General features: G+C 41.4%; 1 long non-coding RNA gene across 1 annotated transcript; it reads left to right on the top strand.

Annotated features, from left to right (window-relative positions):
- Positions 1-996: 996 nt before the first annotated feature.
- LOC121139897 lies at positions 997-16,187 on the top strand. The gene is made up of 2 exons (XR_005876714.1): positions 997-1,130; positions 15,980-16,187. It is a non-coding gene; the product is annotated as an uncharacterized LOC121139897 (long non-coding RNA).
- Positions 16,188-26,424: the final 10,237 nt, after the last annotated feature.

Below are 26,424 nucleotides of genomic sequence, written 5' to 3'. Positions count from 1 at the left end.
GTATGGATCCTTCCTCACCATGCTATAGGTAGACCAGTCGTCAGGCTTCCAGACCTGTAGAAATCAATGTCCCCCTCTTACCAGACCATGTACCCACCACACACCACAGGAAACTCATCTGCTCACATATCTTTGCTTTTATTTGGGGTACCACAAGAGGACTCTTTGGTAACTGTCAATGGAAGTACCAATATCCATGACTGGCCATGACTCAGCCAGCATCAAGACCTCTGATGAGTTAAGAGGTCTTGACCATGCTGACTCCATGAGCTGGTCAGGTCCCCAGTAGTTACTCTTGTGCTCATTGTGACCCCTTCTTGACGAGGATCATTCTTGCACAGTTCCACGCTGAGCAGATGGTAGCACTTAGGGCAAGGCATACCCACATCTTTCACAAGGTTTTTCAAGTTCCTCTCAGGGAGTCTCCTCCTTAGCCTCCTGCGCCGCCTTGGTCTTCTTCGCCTCTTAAAAGTCTTTTGAACCTGCAAGGACAGCACAGTGATGATAAGCATGTGAAGGGGACACTGTGAGGAAAAGGTGTGGGCTGAGGAGGAAATCCATGCCAGGCCACGGAGAGACAAGAGTCCCAGGGAAGGGAAACTGCCAAATGAAGAAGAAAGGATACTTTGATCTAGTCGTCTCACCTTTCCGTAACTTGCCGAAATCGGCTGACCTGCAGCTGTGCCAGGTGTGCAGGGATAATCCTGACTGGAATTCACGGCATTCTTTTGCTGGTATTCTGAGGTTGAAGGTTCTAAATGTGTATTAGGCTCCACTGTCTCCTCACTAACATCCATAACGGAGCCTACCAGAGAGAGGTCTGACCCACAGCTCTCTGCACCCCAGTGATCTAGCCTGCCAAACAATGCAGGGCCACACCCTTCAGCCCTGATTGGTCAGCACAGCTTTGCCTGCCATTATGAGCCTTTCCAGCATCATAGAGCACCACTTCTGACCTCTCTGGGCACTGGGCATAGGGTTGAGGGGTGGGCTTCCAGAGAAATCAGGAGGTACCTGAGAAAGTAGAATGTACCTGAAAAATAAGAATGGACCATCGTGATACGTCGGGGGGGTGGGGGTGGGCTATGATTGTAGAGGAAGAGAGTCTGCCAGGAGACAGGAGGCTATTGGTGAGTTTCTTCAAGAGCTACTTCCCAAACCACTTTTCTTTCCTTCAGGCAATGCTCATTGCAGAGGAAGACGTGGCTGGAAGCCCCCTTCTGCAAACTCTTCCCCATGTCACCTCTTCTCTGTAGATCATTCTGGTTTGTGTTTCCTTTATCCCTCAGGGAGCATTCTATTATTATTCTTAAAACACTTCCAAAAGTGATTTGATTGCATTTAAGACACCGTGGCAGGTGAATATTGTACAAACACACAAAACCAGATGGCATGGAATAAGCACTTTCCAACCTGTTAAATTTGTCATGAGAGGAGCCTGATTTTCATTATAACATGTTTTCTTTTATCATTTGAAAATTTCATATAAGCATATGATTTATTTTTCTTTCTTTCTTTTTAATTTTTAAATTTAAATTTAAATTAGAAACAAGGGGGCTTTGCCTGTCAATCCCAGGTCCCTCTCCCTTTCCCTCCTCTCCTCCAACGCCCTCCCACGTTCCACCCTAGGCACGCCCCCATTTCACCAGGGAGGGTGAGGCCTTCCATGGGGGTATCCATAGTATTTCATTTTGTCCGGGGCAGGGCCTAGACCCTTCCCCAATAGTCCAGGATGAGAGTGCATCTCTCATTGTTGGATGGGCCTCTAAAATCCATTTATATGTCAGGGATAAATACTGATCTACTACCCAAGGCCCAATCGACTGCCTAGGTCCCCTCATTGACCCCCACATACAGTGGGTCTTGATCACTACCATGCTGGATTCACAGCCCTAAGTCTGGGATTCAAAGCTAACCCTTGTCAGGTCAGCTGTTTTTGGATGTTAAACCAGCCCAGGCTTAACCCCTTTGCTCATCAGTCCTCCTTCTCTGTCACTGGATTCCTTGAGTTCAGCTCAGTGTTTAGATGTGGGAGTCTGACTCTGCTTCCATCAGCCATTGAATGAAGGTTCGGTTTGCCAGGCTCTCTGGCCATGGGGTTGTAGGCTGGCACTCCCCAGATCTCTATCTAAAATCCATATGTGAGAGAGTATATGCCATGTTTCTCTTTTTGTGAATGGGTTACCTCACTCAGGAGGATTTCTTCTAGTGCCATCCCTTTGCCTGCAAATTTCAGGATCCCATTGTTTTTTTCTGCTGGATAGTACTCCATTGTGTAAATGTACCACATTTTGTGTATCGACTCTACTCTTGAGGGGCATCTAGGTTGCTTCCAAATTCTGGCTACTACAATTAATGCTGCTATGAACATAGTGGAACAGATGTCCTTGTTGTATGAATTTTCCTCTTTTGGATATGTGCCCAAGAGTGGAGTTGATGGGTATTGTGGTAGGCTCATTCCCATTTTTCTGAGGAATCTCCATACTGATTTGCAAAGTGGCTGTATGAGTTGGCACAACCACCAGCTGTGGAGGAGTGTTCTCCTTTCACCACAACCTAACCAGCATAAATGGTTGTTGGGGTTTTGATTTTAGCCATTCTGACAGAGTAAGATGTTACCTCAGGGCTGTTTTGATTTGCATTTCTCGGATGGCCAAGGATATTGATCACTTTCTCAAGTGCCTCTCAGCCATTTTAGACTTCTCCATTGAGCATTCTCTATGTAGTTATGTAGCCCACTTTTTTTAAATTTTATTTTCCAGTTTAAATTTGGATAAGAAATGAGGTTGCTTCACAAGTCAGTTCCAGGTCCACCTCCCATTCCCTCCCCTCCTCCCATGCCCTCCTCCCTCCCCCCCCCCGTTATCCCCTCATTCCCCCAGGGAGGGGAGGGTGAGGCCCTCCATGGGGGTGTCCATAGTCTGTCATTTCATCCAGGGCAGCGCCTAGACCCTTCCCCAAGAGTTCAGAGTGAGAGTGCACCTCACATTGTTCTATGGGAGTCCAAAGTCCGTGTGTATACTCAGGATGGGTACTGATCTGCTGCCCAAGGCTCAATAGATTCCCTAGGCCTCCTCGTTGACACCCAGATTCAGGGGGTCTTGATCAGTCCCATGCTGGATTCCCAGGCTGATGCCTGGGATTCAAAAGTTAACCTTTGTCTGGTCAGCTGTTTCTGGGGGTTAAACCAGCCCAGTCTTAATCCCTTTGATCATCAGTCCTCCCTCTCTGTTACTGGCTTTCTTGAGTTCAGCTCAGTACTTAACCAAGGGAGTCTGCCTCTTCTTCGATCAGCCACTAAATGAAGTTTCTGTTTCCCAGACTCTCTGGCCATAGGATTATAGGCTGGCACTCCCCAGATCTATGTCTAAAATCCATATATGAGAGAGTACATGCCATGTTTCTCTTTTTGTGACTGGGTTGCCTCACTCAGGATGGTTTCTTCTAGTGTCATCCATTTGCCTGCGAATCTCAGGATTCCATTATTTTTTTCTGCTGAATAGTACTCCATTGTGTAGATGTACCACATTTTCTCTATCCACTCTTCGGGTGAGGGACATCTAGGCTGCTTCCAAGTTCTGGCTATTACAAATAGAGCTGCTATGAACATAGTGGAACAGACATCTTTGTTGTATGAATGGGCATCTTTTGGATATATGCCTAAGGGTGGAGTTGCTGGGTCTTGTGGTAGGTTTATTCCCATTTTCTGAGGAATCTCCATACTGATTTCCAAAGTGGCTGAACCAGTTGGCACTCCCACCAGCAATGGAGGAGTGTCCCCCTTTCGCCACATCCTCTCCAGCATAAATTGTCATTGGTGTTTTTGATTTTAGCCATTCTGACAGGAGTGAGATGGTTTCTCAGAGTGGTTTGGTTTGCATTTCCCGGATGGCTAAGGATGTTGAGCACTTTCTCAAGTGCCTCTCAGCCATTTTAGACTCCTCTATTGAAAACTCTCTATTTAGTTCTGCAGCCCACTTTTTAATAGGGTCCTTTGGTGTTTTGGAGACTTGCTTCTCGAGTTCTTTGTAAATTTTGGAGATCACCCCTCTGTCAGATGTGGGATTAGTGAATATTTTTTTCCCATTCTGTGGGCTGCCTTTTGGTCTTGCTGACTGTGTCCTTTGCCTTACAGAAGCTTCTCAGTTTCAGTAGGTCCCATTTATTAATTGTTGATCTCACTGTCTGTGCTACTGGTGTTATGTTCTGGAAGCTGTCTCCTGTACCAATTCGTTCAAGGGTACCACCCACTTTCTCTTCCAAATGGTTCAGTGTGGCTGGATTTATGTTGAGGTCTTTGATCCATTTGGACTTAAGTTTTGTGCATGGCGATAAACATGGATCGATCCGTATTCTTCTACATGCCAGTCTCCAATTATGCCAGCACCATTTGTTGAAGATGCTTTCTTTATTCCATTGTATATTTTTAGCTTCTTTGCCAAAGATCAGATGTTCGTACGTGTGTGGGTTAATACCCGGGTTTTCAATTCGATTCCATTGGTCTACCTGTCTATTTTTGTGCCAAAGCCAAGCTGTTTTCAGGACTATAGCTCTGTAATAGAGCTTGAGGTCAGGGATGGTGATGCCTCCGGACGTTGCCTTGTTGAACAGGGTTGTTTTGGCTATCCTGGGTCTTTTGTTTTTCCATACAAAATTGATTATTGTTCTTTCAAGGTCTGTGAAGAATTGTGCTGGGGTTTTAATGGGGATTGCATTGAATCTGTAGATTGCTTTTGGCAGGATTGCCATTTTTACTACATTGATCCTACCTGTCCAAGAGCATGGGAGATCTTTCCATTTTCTGAGGGCTCCTTTAATTTCTTTCTTCAAAGATTCAAAGTTCTTACTATACAGGTCTTTCACTTGTTTGGTTAGCGTTACCCCACGGTATTTTATGCTGTTTGTGGCAACTGTAAAGGGTGATGTTTCTCTGATTTCTCTTTCAGCCCTTTTATCATCTGTATATAGTAGAGCTACTGATTTTCTTGAGTTGATCTTGTAGCCTGCCACTTTGCTGAAGGTGTTAATCAGCTGTAAGAGTTCCCTGGTAGAGTTCTTTGGGTCATTGATGTAAACTATCATATCGTCTGCAAACAGTGAAAGTTTGACCTCTTCCTTCCCAATTTGTATCCCCTTGATCCCCCTTTTTGTTGTATGGCAATAGCTAGAACTTCAAGTACCATGTTGAAAAGGTATGGAGAGAGTGGACAGCCTTGTTTTGTTCCTGATTTTAGAGGAATTGCATTGAGTTTCTGTCCATTTAGTTTGATGTTGGCTGTTGGTTTACTGTATATAGCTTTTATTATGTTTAAGTATGTCCCTGTTATCGCAGATCTCTCCAAGACCTTTATCATGAAGGGGTGTTGGATTTTGTCAAAGGCTTTTTCAGCATCTAGTGATATGATCATGTGATTTTTGTTTTTCAGCTTGTTTATATGGTGGATTACGTTGATGGATTTTCATATGTTGAACAATCCCTGCATCCCTGGGATGAAACCTACTTGATCCTGGTGAATGACTGTTTTGATGTGTTTCGGATCTGATTTGCCAGTATTTTATTGAGTATTTTTGCATCAATGTTCATGAGGGATATTGGTCTGAAGTTCTCTTTCTTAGTTGTATCTTTGTGTGGCTTGGGGATCAAGGTTATTAAAGCCTCATAGAAAGAGTTTGGCAAAGACCCTTCTGCTTCTATTGTGTGGAACACTTTGAGAAGAATTGGTATAATCTGTTCTTTGAATTTCTGGTAGAATTCTGCACTGAGGCCATCTGGACCTGGACTTTTTTTGGTTGGGAGACTTTTGATGACAGCTTCTATTTCCATAGGGGTTATATGTCTATTTAAATTGCTTATCTGTTCTTGATTTAGTTTTGGCAAATGATAGCTGTCCAGGAAGTCATCCATTTCCTTTAAATTTTCAAATTTTGTGGAGTACAGGTTTTCAAAGTATGACCTAATGATTCTCTGGATTTCCTCAGAGTCTGTTGTTATGTCCCCCTTTTCATTTCTGATTTTGTTAATTTGCGTGTTCACTCTCTGCTGTTTGGTAAGTTTGGACAAAGGTTTGTCTATCTTGTTGATTTTCTCAAAGAACCAACTCTTCATTGCATTGATTCTTTGTATTGTTTTCCTGGTTTCTACTTTATTGATTTCAGCCCTCAATTTGATTATTTCCTGGCATCTACTCCTCCTGGGGGAGTTTGCTTCTTTCTGTTCTAGAGCTTTCAGCTGTGATGTTAATTCTCTGGTATAACTGTTCTCCTGTTTCTTCATGTGAGCACTTAGTGCTATGAACTTCCCCCATAGCACTGCTTTCAAAGTGTCCCATAGGTTTGGGTATGTTGTGTCTTCATTCTCATTGAATTCGAGGGAGTCTTTAATTTTTTTTTATTTCCTCTTTGACCCAGGGTGGTGCAGTTGGGCATTATTCAATTTCCATGAGTTTGTAGGTTTTCTGCAATTTGTGTTGTTGTTGAATTCTAATTTTAAAGCATGGTGGTCTGATAAGATGCATGGAGTTATTCCAATTTTTTGTAGCTGCTGAGGTTTGATATGTTGCCAAGTATGTGGTCGATTTTTGAGAAGGTTCCATTTGGTGGTGAGAAGAATGTATATTCTTTTTTATGTGGATGAAATGTTCTATAGATATCTGTTAATCCCAGTTGGGTCATTACTTCTATTAGACCCTTTGCTTCTTTGTTGAGTTTCTGTCTGGTATTCCTGTCTAGTGGTGAGAGTGGTGTGTTGAAATCTCCCACTATACTTGTGTGGGGCTTTAGATGAGATTTAAGTTCTAATAATGTTTCTTTAACGAATGTGGATGCCTTTGTATTGGGGGCATAGATGTTCAGGATAAACACTTCATCTTGGTGGGTTTCACCTGTGATGAGTATGTAATGACCTCCTTCATCTCTTTTGATTGATTTTATTTTAAAGTCTAGTTTGTTAGATATTAGGATTGCTACCCCTGCTTGTTTCTTGGGTCCATTTGATTGAAAATTTTTCCCAACCTTTAACTCTCAGGTAATGTCTGTCTTTGAGGGTGAGGTGTGTTTCCTGTATGCAGCAGAAGGAAGGGTTCTGTCTTCGAATCCATTCTGCTAGTCTGTGTCTTTTTATGGGTGAGTTAAGGCCATTAATATTGAGGGATATTAATGACCATTGATTGCTCATCCTTCTTTGATTTGCGATGGTTGCTGTTGGTGGAATTATGTGTGGAATTTCACCCCTTTGTTCTTTTTGCTGTTGGTAGAGAGGGATTCTCTAATGCCTATGTTTTTCTGGTTGTAGTTAGCTTCCTTGCGTTGGAGTTTTCCTTCCAAAATTTTCTGTAGGGCTGGGTTAGTGGACACATGTTGCTTGAATCTAGTTTTGTCATGGAATATCTTGTTTTCTCCGTCTATGGTGATTGAGAGCTTTGCCGCGTATAGTAGTCTGGGCTGGCATCCATGGTCTCTTAGTGTAGGTAGAATATCTATCCAGGAGCTTCTGGCTTTCAGAGTTTCCATGGAGTAATCAGGTGTAATTCTGATAGGTCTGCCTTTATATGTCACTTGACCTTTTTCCTTAGCTGCTCTTAATATTCTTTCTTTATTCTGTATGTTTGGGGTCTTGATTATTATGTGGCGAGGGGATTTTTTTGTGGTGCACTCTATTTGGTGTTCTGTACACTTCTTGTACCTTCATTGGCATGTCTTTCTTAAGGTTGGGAAAGTTTTCTTCTATGATTTTGTTGAATATGCCTTCTGCCCCTTTGAGTTGGATTTCTACTCCTTCTTCTATATCCATTATTCTTAGGTTTGGTCTTTTCATGGTGTCCCATATTTCCTGAATGTTTTGTGCTAAGGATTTGTTGGATGTAAGGTTTTCTTTGGTTGATAAATCCATTTCTCCTAGTGTATTTTCAACACTTGAGATTCTCTCTTCCATCTCTTCTATTCTGTTGGTAATGCTTGTATTGGTAGTGCCTGACTGTTTGTCCACCTTTTCTATTTTCTGCCTTTCTTCAGATCGTGTTTTTTAATGTCTCTATTTCAGTTTTCTACCCTTGCAGTGTTTGCATTGCTTTTTGCAATTTTCTGTTTATCTTTTCGTACATTTGTTGCCATTTATGAATTTTTTTGGTTTGTTCTTTCTTCCATTTCTTGCATTTTTTGGTTTGCTTTTTGTTCCATTTCTCGCATTTTGTGCTTTGTTTCTTCTTCCATTTCCTGCCTTTTTTGGTTTGTTTCTTCTTCCATTTTTTTCATTTTTTGCTTTGTTTTTTCTACCATTTCTTGCATTTTTTGCTTTGTTTCTTCCTCCATTTCCTGCCTTTTTTGGTATGTTTCTTCTTCCAATTCTTGCATTTTTTGCTTTGTTTTTTCTTCCATTTCTTGCATTTTTTGCTTCATTTCTTCTTCCATTTCCTGCCTTTTTTGGTTTGTTTTTTCTTCCAATTCTTGCATTTTTTGGTTTGTTTTGTCTTCCATTGTTGCATTTTTTGGTTTGTTTTTTCTTCCATTTCTTCGAGGGATTTTCCTATATCCTCTTTTAGGGCCTTTACCATTTTCATGAAAGTGCTTTTAAGGTCGTTCTCTTCTGCTTCGTTCGCATTGGAATGTTGGGGTCTTGCTGGTGTGGAGTCTCTAGAATCTGGTGGTGTCGTATTTGTTTTTCTGTTGCTGACTGTGTTTTTGTATTGTCTCTTTCCCATCTCTTCTTCTAGTGGGTGCAGAAAGAGCCCCTTACTGGTCTGGGGATCAGAGTTCCCTTTTGGTGGGTGCTAGCAAGTCCAATAATCTGGTGGTTCTTCTATTCCTTGTCGAAATGCTGGTCCCGTGTGTGGAGAAGAAGAACAGGAATCTGGGGCGCTTAGCCTCCTACCTGGTCCCCTGGACCCTATGCTGGGTCCTGTTGTACCTGATCCGGAACAGCTACTCCCCTGGTCTCCCTGCCTCCTCTGGTTTCCTGGTCTCGTTGGTGGGAGAGAAGATCTGGAGTCTGGGGTGCTTGGCTCCCGCCGGGATTGGGAGCTCTGTGCAGTTCCCAGGCGATCTGCAGGCACTGGAACACAGGCCGGGGAGCCGGCCTGTTTACCTGATGCTGCCAGAGGAACAGCTTGTAGCCCACTTTTTAATTGGATCCTTTGGTGTTTTCGGGACTTGCTTCCTGACTTCTTTGTAAATATTGGAGATCACCCCTCTGCTAGACGTAGGGTTAGTGAATGTCTTTTCCCATTCTGTGGGCTGCCTTTTTGTCATACTGACTGTGTCCTCTGCCTTACAGAAGCTTCTCAGTTTCAGGAGGTCCCATGTATTAATTATTGACCTCACTGTCTATGCTACCAGTTTTATGTTCAAGAAGCAGTCTCCTGTACCAATTCTTGCAAGGGTACCACCCACTTTCTCTTCTAAGAGGTTCAGTGTGGCTGGATTTATGTTCAGGTCTTTGATCCATTTGGACTTAAGTTTTGTGCATGGTGATAGGCATGGATCTATCCGCATTCTTCGACATGCCAGCATCCAGTTATGCCAGCATCATTTGTTGAAGATGCTTTCTTTTTTCCATTGTATATTTTTATCTTCTTTGTCGATTATCAGATGTTCATACATGTATGGGTTAATATCCGTTGGTCTACCTGTATGTTTTTCTGCCACTACCGAGCTGTTTTCAGGACTACAGCTCTATGATAGAACTTGAAGTCAGGGAAGGTGATGCCTCCAGATCTTGCTCTGTTGAATAAAGCTGTTTTGTCTATTCTGGGTCTTTTGTTTTCCCATACTAAATCCATTATTGTTCTTTCAAGGTCTTTGAAGGATTGTGCTGGTATTTGAATGGGGATTGCACTGATTCTGTAGATTGCTTTTGTCAGGATTGCCATTTTTACTGCCTTGATCCTACCTATCCAAGAGCATGGGAGATCTTTCCATTTTCTTTTTTTTCCATTTTTTTAAAATATATTTTTCAGTTTAAATTCAGATAAGAAACAAGGTTGCTTCACAAGTCAGTACCAGGTCCCTCTCCCTTTCCCTCCCCACCTCCCGGGCCCTCCGCCCAACACCCCCCATGATCCCCTCATTTCCCCAGGGAGGGTGAGGCCCTCCATGGGGTGTCCATAGTCTGTCATTTCATATAGGGCAGGGCCTAGACCCTTCCCCAAGAGTTCAGAGTGAGAGTGCCCCTCACATGGTTGGATGGGAGTCCAAAGTCCTTGTGTATACTCAGGATGGGTACTGATCTGCTGCCCAAGGCTCAATAGATTACCCAGGCCTCCTCACTGACACTCACATTCAGGGCATCTTGATCAGTCCCATGCTGGATTCCCAGGCTGATGCCTGGGATTCAAGAGTTAACCTTTGTCAGGTCAGCTGTTTCTGGGGGCTAAACCAGCCCAGTCTTAATCCGTTTGGTCATCAATCCTGCCTCTCTGTTACTGGCTTTCTTGAGTTCAGCTCAGTACTTAACCGAGGGAGTCTGCCTCTTCTTCGATCAGCCACTAAATGAAGTTTCTGTTTCCCAGACTCTCTGGCCATGGGATTGTAGGCTGGCACTCCCCAGATCTATGTCTAAAATCCATATACGAGAGAGTACATGCCATTTTTCTCTTTTTGTGACTGGGTTACCTCACTCAGGATGGTTTCTTCTAGTGTCATCCATTTGCCTGCGAATCTCAGGATTCCATTGTTTTTTTTCTGCTGAATAGTACTCCATTGTGTAAATGTACCACATTTTCTCTATTCACTCTTCGGTTGAGGGACATCAAGGTTGCTTCCAAGTTCTGGCTATTACAAATAATGCTGCTATGAACATGGTGGAACAGACAACTTTGTTGTATATATGGGCATCTTTTGGATATATGCCTAAGGGTGGAGTTGCTGGGTCTTGTGCTAGGTTTATTCCCATTTTTCTGAGGAATCTTCATACTGATTTCCAAAGTGGCTGAACCAGTTGGCATTCCCACCAGCAATGGAGGAGTGTCCCCCTTTCACCACATCCTCTCCAGCATAAATTGTCATTGGTGTTTTTGATTTTAGCCATTCTGACAGGAGTGAGATGGTATCTCAGAGTTGTTTTGATTTGCATTTCCCGGATGGCTAAGGATGTTGAGCACTTTCTCAAGTGCCTCTCAGCCATTTTAGATTCCTCTATTGAAAACTCTCTATTTAGTTCTGCAGCCCACTTTTTAATTGGGTCCTTTGATGTTCTGGAGACTTGCTTCTTGAGTTCTCTGTAAATTTTGGAGATCACCCCTCTGTCAGATGTGGGATTAGTGAATATTTTTTCCCATTCTGTGGGCTGCCTTTTGGTCTTGCTGACTGTGTCCTTTGCCTTACAGAAGCTTCTCAGTTTCATGAGATCCCATTTATTAATTGTTGATCTCACTGTCTGTGCTGCTGGTGTTATGTTCTGGAAGCTGTCTCCTGTACCAATTCGTTCAAGGGTACCACTCACTTTCTCTTCTAAGGGGTTAAGTGTGGCTGGATTTATGTTGAGGTCTTTGATCCATTTGGATTTAAGTTTTGTGCATGGCGATAAACATGGATCGATCCGCATTCTTCTACATGCCAGCCTCCAGTTATGCCGGCACCATTTGTTGAAGATGCTTTCTTTATTCTATTGTATATTTTTAGCTTCTTTGTCAAAGATCAGATGTTCGTACGTGTATGGGTTAATATCCGGGTTTTCAATTTGATTCCATTGGTCTACCTGTCTATTTTTGTGCCAATACCAAGCTGTTTTCAGGACTATAGCTCTATAATAGAGCTTGAGGTCAGGGATGGTGATGCCTCCAGACGTTGCCTTGTTGAACAGGGTTGTTTTGGCTATCCTGGGTCTTTTGTTTTTCCATACAAAATTGATTATTGTTCTTTCAAGGTCTGTGAAGAATTGTGCTGGGGTTTTAATGGGGATTGCATTGAATCTGTAGATTGCTTTTGGCAGGATTGCCATTTTTACTACATTGATCCTACCTATCCAAGAGCATGGGAGATCTTTCCATTTTCTGAGGGCTTCTTTAATTTCTTTCTTTAAAAATTAAGTTCTTGTGATACAGGTCTTTCACTTGTTTGGTTAGCGTTACCCCAAGGTATTTTATGTTGTTTGTGGCAATTATAAAGGGTGATGTTTCTCTGATTTCTCTTTCAGACCTTTTATCATCTGTATATAGTAGGGATACTGATTTTCTTGAGTTGATCTTGTAGCCTGCCACTTTGCTGAAGGTGTTAATCAGCTGTAAGAGTTCCCTGGTAGAGTTCTTTGGTTCATTGATGTAACCTATCATATCATCTGCAAACAGTGTAAGTTTGACCTCTTCCTTCCCAATTTGTATCCCCTTGATCCCCCTTTGTTGTCGTATGGCAATAGCTAGAACTTCAAGTACCATGTTGAAAAGGTATGGAGAGTGTGGACAGCCCTTTTTTTCCTGATTTTAGAGGAATTGCGTTGAGTTTCTGTCCATTTAGTTTGATGTTGGCTGTTGGTTTACTGCATATAGCTTTTATTATGTTTAAGTATGTCCCTGTTATCCCAGATCTCTCCAAGACCTTTATCATGAAGGGGTGTTGGATTTTGTCAAAGGCTTTTTCAGAATCTAGTGAGATGATCATGTGATTTTTGTTTTTCAGCTTGTTTATATGGTGGATTACGTTGATGAATTTTCGTCTGTTGAACCAACCCTGCATCCCTGGGATGAAACCTACTTGATCATGGTGAATGATTGTTTTGATGTGTTCTTGGATCTGATTTGCCAGTATTTTATTGAGTATTTTTGCATCAATGTTCATGAGGGATAGTGGTCTGAGGTTCTTTTTCTTAGTTGTGTTTTTATGAGGCTTGGGGATCAAGGTTATTGAAGCCTCATAGAAAGAGTTTGGCAAAGGCTCTTCTGCTTCTATTGTGTGGAATACTTTGAGAAGAATTGGTATAAGCTGTTCTTTGAATTTCTGGTAGAATTCTGCACTGAGGCCATCTCTTAAGACAGTTTTATTGGAAAATCTTTTCCCAATCCTTAACTCTTTGAGGCTGAGTTGTGTTTCTTGAATGCAGCAGAAGGATGGGTTCTGTCTCGAATTCATTCTGTTAGCCTGTGCATTTTGATGGGTGATTTAAGACCATTAGTATTGAAGATATTAATGACCTTTGATTGCTTGTTCTCATTTGCTTTGGAATGGTTGTTCTTAGTGGAATTGTATGTGGAATTCCACCCCTTTTCTCTTTTGGCTGTTGGTAAGGTGGGATTATCTAATGCCTATGTTTTTGTGGTTGTAGTTAACTTCCTTGGGTTGGAGATTTCCTTCCAGTACTTTCTGTATGTCTGGGTTAGTGGATATGTATTGCTTGAATCTATTTTTTTCATGGAATATCTTGTTTTCTCCAACTATAGTGATTGATCCCTTTGCGGGGTATAGTAGTCTGGGCTTGCATCTGTGGTCTCTTAATGTTGGTAGAATATCTATTCAGGACCTTCTGGCTTTCATTGTTTTCATGGTGAACTCAGGTGTGATTCTGATTGGTTTGCCTTGATATGTTACTTGGACTTCTTCCCTAGCTGCTCTTAATATTCTTTGATTATTCTGTATTATTATGTTTTGTGGGGAATTTTTTTTGTTTCACTCTATTTGGTGTTCTGCAAGCTTGTTGCACCTTCATTGGCATGTCCTTCTTTAGGTTGGGAACGTTTTCTTATATTATTTTGTTGAGTATGTTTTCTGGTACTTTGATGTGGGTTTCTTCACATTCTTCAATACCCATTATTCTTAAGTTTGGTCTTTTCATGGTGTTCCATAGTTCCTGGATATTTTGTGGTAGGGATTTGTTGGGCATAAAATTTTCTTTGGTCAATGAATCTAATTCTCCTAGTGTATCTTGAACTCCAGAGTTTCTCTCTTCCATTTCTTGTATTCTGTTGGTTTTTCTTGCATCGGTAGTACCTGACAGTGTTCCCAGCTTTGCTATTTCCTGCATTCCTTCAGACTGTGTTTTTTTTATTGTTTCTATGTCAGATTTCAGCCCCTGAACTGTTTGAATTGTTTCTTGCAGCTTTTCCCCTGTCTTTTCTTCCATTTCTTGCATTTTGGACAGTTTTTTCTTCCATCTCTTTAAAGGACTTTCTCATATCCTCTTTGAGGGTCAGTATCAATTCCATGAAGCTGTTTTTAATGTGAATCTCTTGTGGTTCATTTGTGTTGGGTTGTTCCAGTCTTGTTCGTATAGCGTCTCTGTACTCTGGTGGTGTCATATTGTGTTTTCTGTTGCTCCTCGTGTTTTTTTTATTGTCTCCTTCCCATCAGTTCTTGCAGTGTGTTCCAGAAGGTGCCTCTTCCTCTCCTGGTGGGTTTGGGACCAGGGTTCACTTCTGGTGGGTGTAGGCATTTCCAGTGTTCTGGTAGCTCTCCACTTCCTGGTCTTGTAGCTGGAGAAATGGATTAGGATGCTGAGGTGCTTTGGCTCCCACTGGGATGGATGGGAGCCCCAGTGGTAGACCCCAAGCACAGGATTGTGTCTGGAGACAGGCCCTGATAGTCTTAATCACATGGATGGGTGGAGACAGAGACTGGGATGCTTGGGTGTACTGGCTCCTGCCACCTAAATGGAGGCCACCTTGGTAGGCCTGAAGCACTGACAGGCAGCTCTAAAATGGGCTCTAGTTTACCTGGACCCATGGGTGGAGCAGGAGAGTAGGGAGCGTTGGTTCCTCCTGCTGGGATGGAAGATGCAGCAGGAGACCCCAAGCACAGGCAGCCAGTCTAGTCCTATTCCTGTGAGTGGAGACGAGAATGCAAAACTCTCAGTTCTCTTGTTTGCTCTTGTTGTTCTCATTGTGTGTTCAAAACATGCTCTTGGGATGCTGGAATTTGTGTGAAAAAGGATTCAGGATGACAGCCTAGTCAGAAGCAAATCCCAAACAATGCAAGATCATTAGTAAAATACTTTCAATTGTGAAGTGCATTTGATGGCTAGCCTAGTTATTCCCCCACAGAATAAGAAAGGTGTTCTTATTGTTGTTGTTGTAGGTGTTTTATAGGATTGCCACAGGTGAAGATTTTATAGATTTTATATTAGAGATACTTTTGTATTTCTTAGAGACTTCAAACTCTGAATAAGACTTTGGATATTTAAAGTGACTAATCTTTAAGGTGTTGAAATTTTGACCATTGTGTTCCTGAAAAAGCTGATCTATATTTCATGCTGTAATTTTAGTATTAACATGCCATGTAGGAGAAAATGATAAAGGTAGGGTTGTAGTTGGATTGTGTTGTGATCATGCATTTAGCTGAAAGTAGGTCAATTGTGCTGGCAAGTTTTCGGTCAAGTACATATATGCTAGAGTCAGCTAGAAAGATGGATTCACTCTTTTTTTTAGAATTTCACAATTTATATTCCTTTTTTCTATTTTATATTATTTAAAACAATTTTGAAATTTAATTATATTTCATCATATTCTTCCCTTCCACCAAGTTCTTCCAAATACCTCCCCATCCCTCCTCTTTCACATTTAGGTTATTTTTCAAAAGAGCCAAACACAGAAAAAAAAACTATTTGAAAAGAAAATTCTGCCAAAACAAGAAAACAAATACATACCCCACCAAAAACCCAACGAAGTGTAACCAAATAAAATAGCACACAACAATACCTGGGAAATTCGATTATATGCTGGGCACATAATCCTGAACATGATGCCTGTCCTGGCATCGTTAGTATAACCAGTGCATGGAGAAAATTGATTTTTGCCTTTCATCGTTGGTATAAGTGTAAGGGAAAGTTCTGTTGCTGAATTTTTTCCTGGTGGCTAGGTTTTCATTCATTGATTCATTCATTCATTTTCAAATAGTTTAACGAAATAATATATAAACCACAAACTTTGAACGAGACAAACCAACAAAGAGGAAAATAGTTCAAGAGAAGCAGGTCTGTAGATTGAGAAAAACTGTAGGTGTGATTGATGAACAAGATTGTAGTTTATTTTCTTAATTAGTGATTCGTATGGGAAATCCCAAGCCATTGCAGGTGTTGCTGTCCTCTGGGCGGGTGGCACCGGATACTATAAGAAAGAAGGTTGAGAAGACAGGAAGGAGCAAGCCAGCAAGCAGCACACCTCTATGGACACTGCATCAGCTCCCGGCTCCAGGTTCCCCTGCTGTTTTGTGTTCCTGTCCTTAATTCCCCGAGCAATGTACTAAGCCATGGAACAGTAAGCTAAAATGAACTCTTGCCTCCACATTGTTTATAATCATGGTAGCTTGTCTCAGCACTTTAAATGGAAACACATCAGTTTAGTCTTCCATTGACAACTCTATCTTTAAAAGTTTCATGTCCATCCCCCTTCTTATGTTTGTTTTTGATGAAATCAGTAACGTGATAAAGCAATGAAGAGACCCATACCAGAGGATTTTCCATCTGAGTTTAAAGATAAACTTTGGGAAACACCCAAAGTAAGGATATTGTGTATGGCAGATATGTACATTTAAAACTCCCTGTAGACCATTCCCCCAGCTTTGTGACCTGCACTACAAGCAGACAACATACACTGCCCTTCCAAACATCCTTTCTACCACCACATCCTCTCCCAGGAAGTAAAGCATCAGAAGCAAGCCGGTCTTCTGCATGGTTGCCAACTGTAGTATGGATCCTTCCTCACCATGCTATAGGTAGACCAGTCGTCAGGCTTCCAGACCTGTAGAAATAAATGTCCCCCTCTTACCAGACCATGTACCCACCACACACCACAGGAAACTCATCTGCTCACATATCTTTGCTTTTATTTGGGGTACCACAAGAGGACTCTTTGGTAACTGTCAATGGAAGTACCAATATCCATGACTGGCCATGACTCAGCCAGCATCAAGACCTCTGATGAGTTAAGAGGTCTTGACCATGCTGACTCCATGAGCTGGTCAGGTCCCCAGTAGTTACTCTTGTGCTCATTGTGACCCCTTCTTGACGAGGATCATTCTTGCACAGTTCCACGCTGAGCAGATGGTAGCACTTAGGGCAAGGCATACCCACATCTTTCACAAGGTTTTTCAAGTTCCTCTCAGGGAGTCTCCTCCTTAGCCTCCTGCGCCGCCTTGGTCTTCTTCGCCTCTTAAAAGTCTTTTGAACCTGCAAGGACAGCACAGTGATGATAAGCATGTGAAGGGGACACTGTGAGGAAAAGGTGTGGGCTGAGGAGGAAATCCATGCCAGGCCACGGAGAGACAAGAGTCCCAGGGAAGGGAAACTGCTAAATGACGAAGAAAGGATACTTTGATCTAGTCGTCTCACCTTTCCGTAACTTGCCGAAATCGGCTGACCTGCAGCTGTGCCAGGTGTGCAGGGATAATCCTGACTGGAATTCACGGCATTCTTTTGCTGGTATTCTGAGGTTGAAGGTTCTAAATGTGTATTAGGCTCCACTGTCTCCTCACTAACATCCATAACGGAGCCTACCAGAGAGAGTTCTGACCCACAGCTCTCTGCACCCCAGTGATCTAGCCTGCCAAACAATGCAGGGCCACACCCTTCAGCCCTGATTGGTCAGCACAGCCTCACCAGCCATTATGAACCTTTCCAGCATCATATATCACCACCTCTGACCTCTCTGGGTACTGGGCACAGGGTTGAGGGGTGGGCTTCCAGAGAAACCAGGATGTACCTGAGAAGTCAGAATGCACCACCTTGATACCTCGCGGGGGAGAGGGGCACTGTGATTGCAAAGGAAGAGAGTCTGTCAGGAGACAGGAGGCTCTTGGTGAGCTTCTTCAAGAGCTACTTCCCAAACAACTTTTCTTTCCTTCAGTCAATGCTCATTGCAGAGAAAGACGTGGCTGGAAGCCCCATTCTCCAAATTCTTCCCTGTGTCACCCCTACTCAGTGGATCATTCTGGTTTCCCTTATCTCTTAGGGAACATTATATTATCATTCTGAAAATATTTATAAAAGTGATTTGATCAAATTTAGGACTCTTTAGCTGGCCAATCTCCTATAAACAAACAAAACCAGGTCTTTATGAATAAGTACCTCCCAACCTGTTAAATTTGTCATGAGAGGTGACTGATTTTCTTTAGAACATTTTTTCTATTTATTGTTGGAAAATTTTATATAAGTGTATGATGGATTTTTATTAAATCCCTCTGCCAATACCTCCCCTCCAGAGCCTCCTAGGTTCAAAAACTTTAGAGTATGTTTCTGGCTGCCCTTTTCTTAGCAACAGAGTTTGGGATATATTGGAAGCTTTTGTAGACTAATGGATGTCTACTTTTATTCAACAGTTGAACACTGACCTCACTGTTTTTTTTTTACTATTTTAAAGGGTTTTTATTTTGTTTGTGTGTGTGTGTGTGTGTGTGTGTGTGTGTGTATGTGTTTGTGTGTGTGTGTGTGGTATTGCTGGCACACATTTCCTTCCCTGTAACACATCTTCTATTCTGGTGTTTTTGAATCATGTGTTTTTGAGAAATAAATGCTGCTGCTGCTCTAATTCATTTGTTGGTCTGAAATAAAATTCATCATGATAATTGCTCAAACTCCCAGAGTTCTGCCTGTCTCTCCCTCCTGAGTGGTGGGCCTAAAGGCATGTACCACCACTACCTGGCTTCTCTTTAGTTCTAATGGAGTAGCAATATCCCTTTAGAATGTACACACCAGTTTTCTCATCCAATCCCTTCCTGCTTTCAAGGACATCTATGTTTGCTGGGCATGACAGTGCCACAAACAGTGATGTTCTGAGCATCCTCATTTATGTCCTCTTGGGAAATTCTTCATTGAGACAATCACAGGAAAATGAAGCTCAAGGCTTTGGTGCCATCGATTGTCTCCCTCAAGGCTCCTGTACCACAACACTTAACCATATAAGATTTAAACAACACACATTTATTTCTCACAAAGTAGACACTAGAACCGCTTTTAGAGGGCCATGATAGTCAAATTCTGATGATCATATTTTCCTGGTTATGTCTTTACATGGTCTTTGTTTGGGATAATCAATAACACAAAAAGGATTTTATAATGTATTAAAAAATTATACAGTCTATTTTGATCTTATTTCCCCTGCCCCAACTCCTCTCATATCTCCTCCAACTCCCTACCCATCGAACTTTATAGTCCCTCTCTAGAGAGTTTTTATATGAGGTGAAGGGAAGTGCTGTATCTGCCTGCTGTCAAGGAGGCAAGATGTGCCAGTGATAGGTTAGGTTGTAGTGCACTTGTCTCCCTTCCATTTCCTGAATTCAGCTAATCCTAAGTGGGAAACAAGGTAGCTCAGCAGGTGAAGACTCTTGCCACCAATCCAGAGGTCCTGAAATCTATGCCTGGGTCACACTTGGTGGAAAGACCAGACTCCCAAAATTCTCCTCTGACCTCCATACATGTGCCATGGCATGCGTGCACACGCATGCATAAACACACAATATAATATGTAATATATTTTTAAAAACAGCAAAATTATTGTTATTAATATTGGCGATTATAAATCTGAACTTTAAAGAAAAACTTACTAAATGGGGTTATCAAAGGAAACAGCAGTCCCACCAGCAGTGGAGGAGTGTTCTCCTTTCATCACAACCTAACCAGCATAAATTGTTGTTGGGGTTTTTGATTTTAGCCATTCTGACATGAGGAAGATGGTACCTCAGGGCTGTTTTGATTTGCATTTTTCAGATGGCTATGGATATAGATCACATTCTCAAGTGCCTCTCAGCCATTTTAGACTCCTCTATTGAGAATTTTCTATGTAGTTGTGTAGCCCACTTTTTAATTGAATCCTTTGGTGTTTTGGAGACTTGCTTCTTGAGTTCTTTGTAAATTTTGGAGATCAGCCCTCTGTCAGATGTGGGGTTAGTGAATATCTTTTCCCATTCTGTGGGCTGCCTTTTTGTCATGCTGACTGTGTCCTTTGTCTTACAGAAGCTTCTCAGTTTCAGGAGGTCCCATTTATTAATTGTTGACCTCACTGTCTACACTACCAGTGTTATGTTCAAGAAGCAGTCTCCTGTATGAATTCTTACCTGTATATTTTTGTGCCAATACTGAGCTGTTTTCAGGAGTACAGCTGTATAGTAGAGTTTGAAGTCAGGGATTGTGATGTCTCCAGATGTTGCTCTGTTGAATAAGGCTGTTTTGGCTATCCTGGGTCTTTTGTTTTTCCATACTAAATTGATTATTGTTCTTTCAAGGTCTGTGAATGATTGTGCTGGTATTTTAATGGGGATTGCATTGATTCTGTAGACTGCTTTTGTCAGGATTGCCATTTTTACTGCCTTGATCCTACCTATCCAAGAGGATGGGGGATCTTTCCATTTTCTGATGTCTTCTTTAATTTATTTCTTTAAAGACTCAAAAGTTCTAAAGATACAGATCTTTCACTTGGTCGGTTATCATTACCCCAAGGCATTTTATATTGTTTGTGACAATTATAAAGGGTGATGTTTCTCTGATTTCTTTTTCAGCCCTTTTATCATCTGTATATAGTAGGGCTACTGATTTTCTTGAGTTGGTCTTGTGTCCTGCCACATTGCTGAATGTATTTATCAGCTGTAGGGGTCCATGGTAGAGTTTTTGATCACTTATGGAAACTATCATATCATCTGTAAATAGTGAAAATTTGACCTCTTTCTTTCCAAATTGTATCTGCTTGATCTCCTTTTGTTGTCGTATGTCTCTAGCTCGAACTTTGAGTACAATATTGAAAAGGTATGGAAAGATTAGACAGCCTTGTGTTGTTCTTGATTTTAGTGGAATCCACATTGAGTTTCTGGCTGATGATTTACTGTTTATAGCTTTTATGATTTTTAGATATGTTCCTCCTCTCCCAGATCTCTCCAAGACCATTATCATGAAGTGGTATTGGATTTTGTCAAAGGCTTTTTCTGCATCTAGTGAGATGATCATGTGCCTTTTTTCTCAGTTTGTTTATATGGTGGATTACATTGGCAGATTTTAGAATGTTGAACCATCGCTGCATTCCTGTGATAAACCCAACGTGATCGTGTTGAATGATTGTTTTGATATGTTCTTGGATTCGATTTGCCAGTATTTTTTTATTTTTATTATTTATCTTTAAATTTAAATTTAAATTAGAAACAAGGTTGCTTCACAAGTCAGTTCGAGGTCCCTCTCCGTTTCACTACTCTCCTCCTGTGCCCTCCCCCCAAACACCCCCAATATCCCCTCATTTCCCCAGGGGCGATGAGGCCCTCCATGGGGGTGTCCATAGTCTGTCATTTCATCCAGGGCAAAGCCTAGACCCTTCCCCAAGACTTCAGGGTGAGAGTGCATCTCACATTATTGGATGGGAGTCCAAAGTCCATTTGTATTCCCTGAATAAATATTTTGTTGAGTGTTTTTGCATCAATGTTCATGAGGGATATTGGTCTGAAGCTCTCTTTCTCAGTTGTGTTTTTGTGTGGCTTGTGTATCAAGGTTATTGAAACCTCGTAGAAAGAGTTTGGCAAGGACCCTTCTGCTTCTACTGTGTGGAATACTTTGAGAAGATTTGGTATAAGCTGTTATTTGAATTTCTGGTAGAATTTTGCACTTAGGACACCTGGACCTGGGCTTTTTTTTTTGGTTGGGAGAGTTTTGATGACTGCTTTTATTTCCTTAGTGGTTATAGGTCTATATAAATTGCCTATCTGTTCTTGATATAACTTTGGCAAGTGATATCTATCCAAAAAATTGTCTATTTCCTTTAAACTTTCAAATTTTGTGGAGTACAAGTTTTCAAAGTATGACCTGATGATTTTCCTGATTTCCTCAGTGTCTGTGTTATATCCTTCTTTTCATTACTAATTTTGTTAACAAGGACACCCTCATTTGTAAAAGAAACATTGTTAGCGCTTAAATCACACATCAGGCCCCATACACTAATAGTGGAAAACTTTAACACTCCACTCTCATTTCTGGACAGGTATGACAGACAGAAAATTATCAGAGAAATAAGGGAACTAGCAGATGTTATGACACAAAAGGCCTTAACGCACGTTTATAGAACATTCTTCTCAAACACAAAAGAATACACCTTCTTCTCAGCACCTTCTCTAAAATTGATCACATACTTTGAATAAAGCAAATCTCAACAGGTACAAAAAAATTGGAATAACCCCTGTGTCTTATGGGACCACCATGACTTCAGGTTGGAATTCAACAACAATACTAATATCAGACAGCCAATAAACTTATTGAAATTGAACAATGCCCCAGTAAATCACCAGGCAGTATTTATTTGTCTGTGGCATGATGGCTTACACAGTGAAAAATGCACATGTTTGTGTTCAGTGCAACATGAGAGAGCATATCATATCCAGAAATACGTAGGTTTCATTACACATTTGATTTTTTAAAATTATTTGGACTCCGATAGAACAATGTGAGATGCACTCTCACCCTGAACTCTTGGGGAAGGGTCTAGGCCCTGCCCTATATGAAATGACAGACTATGGACACCCCCATGGAGGGCCTCACCCTCCCTGGGGGAATGAGGGGATAACGGGGGGGGGGTGTTGGGGGGAGGGCACGGGAGGAGGGGAGGGAATGGGAGAGGGACCTGGAACTGACTTGTGAAGCAACCTCGTTTCTTATCTAAATTTAAACTGGAAAATAAAAAATAAATAAATAAATAAAAAATTTTAAAAATAAAATATATAAAAAAATATTGGCAAACCGAATCCAAGAGCACATAACAGAATCATTCACCATGACCAAGTATGCTTCATCCCAGAGATGTAGAGTTGGTTCAACATACGGAAGTCTGTCAATGTAATCCACCATATAAACAAGCTGAAAGAAAAAATCCCACATGATCATCTCATTAGATGCTGAAAAAGTCTTTGACAAAATCTAACACCCCTTCATGATACAGGTCTTGGCAAGATCAAGGATACAAAGAACATGTCTAAACATAATAAAAGTAATTTAGAGCAAGTCGACAGCCAATGTCAAACTAAATGGATAAAAACTCAAAGTGATTCCACTAAAATCAGGAACAAAACAAAGGTGTCTTCTCTCTCCATATTTATTCAATATAGTATTTGAAGTTCTAGCTAGAGCGATAAGACAGCAAAAGTAGATCAAGGAGATACAAATCAGAAAAGAATAATTCAACTATCACTATTTGCAGATGATATGATAGTATACATCAGTGACCCCAAAAATGCTACACAGGAGCTCTTACAGCTGATAAACACCTTCAGCAATGTGGTGGGATAAAAGATTAACTCAAAAACATCAGTAGCCTTCCTGTATACAAATGATAAATGGGCTGAGAAGGAAATCAGAAAAACATAACTCATTAAAATAGCCAAAAATATAAAATGTCTTGGGGTAACTCTAACCAAATGAGTGAAAGACCTGTAGGACAAGAACTTTAAATCTCTAAAGAAAGAAACTGAAGAGGATATCAGAAAATTGACAGATCTTTCATGCTCTCACATAGGTAAGATCAACATATTAAAAATGGCATCTTGCTGGGCATTGGTGGTGTACGCCTTTAATCCCAGCACTCGAGAGGAAGAGGCAGGCAGATCTCTGAGAGTTCGAAGTCAGCCTGGTCTACAAAGCGAGTTCCAGTACAGGCTCCAAAGCAATACAGAGACACCATACCCTGTCTCAAAAAAATAAATAAATGAAAATAAAAATGGCATCTTACCAAAAGCAACCTACAGATTCAATTCAATCCTCATCAATATCCCAACATGTTCTTCATAGACTTAGAAAGAATAAGATTCAATATCATATGAAAAAACAAAGAACCCAGAATAGCTAAAATAATCCTGTACAATAAAGGAATTTCTGGAAGCATTACCATCCCTGACTTCAAACTCTACTATACAACTACAGTAATGAAAATAGCTTGGTATTCCCACAAAAGCAGACAGATGAATGAACTGAAAACCCTGATAATAATTCACACACCTGTAAACATCTGATTTTTGACAAAGAAGCCAAAATGATACAATGTAAAAAGGAAAGCATCTTTTTTTATCATATATATTCTTTTTTTTTTATTTTCCAGTTTAAATTTAGATAAGAAACAAGATTGCTTCAAAAGTCAGTTCCAGGTCCCTATCCCATTCCCTCCCCTCCTCCCGTGCCCTCCCCCCAACCCCCTCCTCCGTTAACCCCTCATTCCCCCAGGGAGGGTGAGGCCCTCCATGGGGGTGTCCATAGTCTGTCATTTCATATAGGGCAGGGCCTAGACCCTTCCCCAAGAGTTCAGGGTGAGAGTGCACCTCACATTGTTCTATGGGAGTCCAAAGTCCGTGTGTATACTTGGGATGGGTACTGATCTGCTGTCCAAGGCTCAATAGATTCCCTAGGCCTCCTCACTGACACCCAGATTAAGGAGGTCTTGATCAGTCCCATGCTGGATTCCCAGGCTGATGCCTGGGATTCAAGAGTTAACCTTTGTCTGGTCAGCTGTTTCTGGGGGGTTAAACCAGCCCAGTCTTAATCCCTTTGATCATCAGTCCTCCCTCTCTGTTACTGGCTTTCTTGAGTTCAGCTCAGTACTTAACCAAGGGATTCTGCCTGTTCTTTGATCAGCCACTAAATGAAGTTTCTGTTTCCCAGACTCTCTGGCCACAGGATTGTAGGCTGGCACTCCCCACATCTATGTCTAAAATCCATATATGAGAGAGTACATGCCATGTTTCTCTTTTTGTGACTGGGTTACCTCACTCAGGATGGTTTCTTCTAGTGTCATCCATTTGCCTGCTAATCTCATGATTCCATTATTTTTTTCTGCTGAATAGTACTCCATTGTGTAGATGTACCACATTTTCTCTATCCATTCTTCGGGTGAGGGACATCTAGGTTGCTTCCAAGTTCTGGCTATTACAAATAAAGCTGCTATGAACATAGTGGAACAAACATCTTTGTTATATGAATGGGCATCTTTTGGATATATGCCTAAGAGTGCAGTTGCTGGGTCTTGTGGTAGGTTTATTCCCATTTTTCTGAGGAATCTCCATACTGCTAAAAGGAAAGCATCTTTAACAAATGGTGCTGGCATAATTGGATGTCAACATGTAGAAAATGGCAAATAGATTCATATTTATCACCCAGCACAAAACTGAAGTCAAAGTGGATCAAGGCAAACAACATAAATCTAGTTACATTGAACCTGATAGAAGAGAAAGTGGGAAGTATCCTTGAATGCATTGGCACAGGACACCACTTCCCAAATATAGCACCAGTAGCACAGACACTGAGACAACCAATCAATAAATGGGACCTCCTGAAATTGAAAAGTTTCTGTAAGGCAAAGGACATGGTAAATAAAACAAAATTACATCCTACAGAATGGGAAAAGATCTTCAACAACCCAATATCTGACAGATGACTGATATCCAAAATATATAAAGAACTCAAGAAACTAGACATCAAAATACAAAATAGTACAATAAAAATGAGGTACATAGCTAAACAGAAGAATCTCAAATGCCCGAAACTCATGTAAGGAAATGTCCATCATCCTTAATCATCAGGGAAATGCAAATCAAAATGACTCTGAGAAACCATCTTACACCTGTCAGGATGGCTGCGTCAAAAATATTGAGGACAAGCCGGGCGGTGGTGGCGCACGCCTTTAATCCCAGCACTCGGGAGGTAGAGGCAGGCGGATCTCTGTGAGTTCGAGGCCGGGCTGGACCGACAGCCTCCAAAACAATACAGAGAAACCCTGTCTCGTAAAAAACAAGAAAAATATTGAGGACAGCTTACGTTGCTGGAGAGGATATGGAGTCAGGGGAACACTCCTCCACTGCTGGTGGGAGTGCAAATTTGTACAGCCACTGTGGAAATCATTATGGCAGTTTCTCAGAAAACTGGGAATTAATCCACCTCAAGATAACTTATGTATATACCCAAAGGATGCTCAATCACACCGCAAGGACACTTGCTCAACAATGTTAATAGCAGCATTACTCATAATAGCCAAAACCTGGAAACAACCTAGATGCCCCTTAACTGAAGAATGGATATGGAAAATGTGCCAGGAATCCATTTGCCTTATACCTGTGCAGGTCTGCTGAATTTGGCCACACTCTCCATGATTTCATATGTGAATGTTTCCTCTGAATTGAAAGACAAGAGCTTCCATGGAGTCATCTATCCTATCTGACTCTTACATTCTTTCTGCCTTCTCTTATGCATAGATCCCTGAGACTTGAGAGCAGGGGCTTGATGAAGATGGAAAATTTAGGGTTGAGAGATACAAAGCCTCTCAGTCACTGAACATTGTCAAATTGTTTATATCTGTGTTAATTGCCATCTACTGTAAGAAGAAGCTTATGTGAGGTAGATTGAGTTAGATACTGACCTATGAATATACCAGAATTTCATTAGGAATCAATTTATTGCTAAGTTTCCCTTACAAAAATGTACTATTTGGTTTTCACTTAGGCTTGTGAAACAGAATCTTGACCACTTCATCATTGTCAGGGATGGGTTCCATCTCCTGTTAGGAG

The sequence above is a fragment of the Mesocricetus auratus genome, unplaced genomic scaffold, assembly GCF_017639785.1.
Source record: "Mesocricetus auratus isolate SY011 unplaced genomic scaffold, BCM_Maur_2.0 Super-Scaffold_100003, whole genome shotgun sequence".
Taxonomy (NCBI): domain Eukaryota; kingdom Metazoa; phylum Chordata; class Mammalia; order Rodentia; family Cricetidae; genus Mesocricetus; species Mesocricetus auratus.
This window is presented reverse-complemented; position numbering and strand designations above follow the sequence as displayed.